Here is a 2370-nt window from a genome sequence, read left to right on the forward strand (position 1 = left end):
TCATACTTACCCAAGCTATGTTTTGATGTTTGTTCAAAGTAGGTTTTTTCTGGCATACAGTGTAAATTTTCCACTGCAGATTTAGTTCTTTCTTCATTTCAGGAAAAATGTTCCTGATTGTGTTTCTGAATGCATATTTTGTTTCATTTATTTGATTCTCTACACCAATTAGGGACACCAATTATCCTTATGTTTGATTATCTCTCAGTTCTTTTATTATCTTCTTATTATTTTCCGCCTAATTGTTGTATTCCCTCTGTGTTCTCCCTTTATTTGCCATGATTACCTCATGTCTTTTATCCATGCCATTAATTCAATTTTCAATCATGCCTTTCCTGTTATTTGGCATTTCTAATTTATGTATTATGTCTGTAATGGCATTGTTTCAGTTCTTGATTCATTTCCTTAGCTGTGAAATCTCCTTTTTTACTCTCCCTCTGTCATTTTATCATGATGTTTAAGGTCTTATTTTCTTGAGATCATATTCTAATTAAGTTTATTATAGTGTAAAATGTTCCCTGGAGATTTCCTCTTTCTTGGGGTTATGTTTCCATCCAGACTGGTTTCTTCATAGTTTGCACATTATTTGCCTTCCTCCCCATCCACCCTATTTTTACTATATCACATCTACATGGCCACCATGTAATTTCATTTCATCTCACTCTTTTTTAATAGCGACAACTCTGGCCAGATCTTTCTGTAATTGCATTATAGTGTGGATGAAGTCTCCTTGGTCCCTTTCCCACATTATCTAGGACCAGTTTCTTGTCTCTCTACAAGTTACATGTTTTGTTCATTGCATTAGATATTAAATAAAGGAGAATCTGTGATCCTGTTTCACTCTGCGCTCTTGACCCTGAAAACTTAGGTTGATCTTTCTAAATTGCAAATTTTTATCTGTCACATTTTGCTTAAAACTCTGCAGTGGTTTCTCATAATTTTTAGGAAAAATGTCTATACCTCTAACCTTACATCCTAGACCCTTCACTTTTTGGCCTACCTATCTCCCTCACCCCAGGACTACTATTATTTTCTACCTTATTTGTTAATCAATCCCAGGAAGCTTTTCTTTTTGGCAGAGTTTTCATGGGTTTATTTAACCCAAACAAAACTTGCAAACAAGCTGTTGAATCATTTTCTTCACTGCACAACTGGGCACCAAGGTTGGTAACTCTGATGGCCAGCTGGGCTGCTCTTTCCACAACGGCTTCGTGGTTCTTGGAAGAAACGTTGTGAGCAATCTCAGCACAGTAAGATTTGTTGCACATTAGCAGCCCTTCAGCTCCTTGACACTGTGGACCAGGAACTTACACAGGCCACTGGGCAGCATATACTTTGTTCTCTGGTTGCTTCCATAACCAAGGCTGGTCGTCAAGATCCAGCCCTGGAATTTTCTCCACACCCTGATATCAGGGCCTCCGGGGTCCTACCAGTTACATTTAATTTTAACATATTGGTCTGACTGGTGCCAGATGAACTTCTTGGTCCTCTTTTTGATGATATTGGGCTTCATAAGGGGTCTGAGGGCAGCCATGATGCCATAGAGGGCTTTTTGCTGAGCCTGGATCTGGTCTTGGAGCCCTTCCCAACAGAGGGCTGCCAACAGCCTGTTGGCCTCTGGACTCTAGTTAACTTCTATTCATCCTTTAAAATTCAGCCAGTGTTCTCTTCTCTGAGAAGCTTTCCCAGAATACTCACTCATGTACTTCAGACACCCGTCTTTTTTGTTTTCTGTCAGACTATTTATCATAATAAATTGTAACTGTCTTTTCACAATATAGTGTAACAGCTTTGCAGTCAGACTGTCTGAGTCTAGAACATGGCTCTGCCACTATATATGTGCATGACTTTGCAGGATGTTATGTAATCTTTCCATGCCTATTTCCTTATCTACATAATTGAGACAATATTAATAGCTCATTGGGCTTTGAGAATTAAAGTTAATGCATGTAAAGCTTTCTTTATTGAGCACCTGCTCAGTAAATGTTACTTACTGTTTTTATTAAAAGAAGTCATCAATGATAGCAATACCAGCCCCATATCACTCAGAGTCTCCTCCTGACAACCCAGGAGGGCTAAAAAATGTACTTCCCATCATAGGACAATTTCTTCCCCGTCTGCCACACATTTAACCTCATTTAAATCCATGACTGTATCTTTTCAGCTTTGGCAGTGGACGTAAAACTGTTTCTACCCCTCCATTTCTACAGCCACCAACTCAGTCTTGGCCTTATTGCTTCAGCAGCACCGATCTGTGTGACTGAGCTCAGCCTCCTAACTGGCCTACCTGCCTTTGGGCTCCCCTGGCTCTAGACCATTTAACCTACCACCTTTATGTTATCTCCCTACAAATCTTTCTTTATATTAAGT

At 39.4% G+C, this 2370-nt stretch overlaps 1 pseudogene; it reads right to left on the reverse strand.

Moving 5' to 3' along the window:
- Positions 1-1049: 1049 nt before the first annotated feature.
- On the reverse strand, positions 1050-1534 carry LOC119542593 (annotated as a pseudogene).
- Between the last annotated feature and the right edge of the window lie 836 nt (positions 1535-2370).

The sequence above is a fragment of the Choloepus didactylus genome, chromosome 8 (assembly GCF_015220235.1).
Source record: "Choloepus didactylus isolate mChoDid1 chromosome 8, mChoDid1.pri, whole genome shotgun sequence".
In the NCBI taxonomy this organism is placed as follows: domain Eukaryota; kingdom Metazoa; phylum Chordata; class Mammalia; order Pilosa; family Megalonychidae; genus Choloepus; species Choloepus didactylus.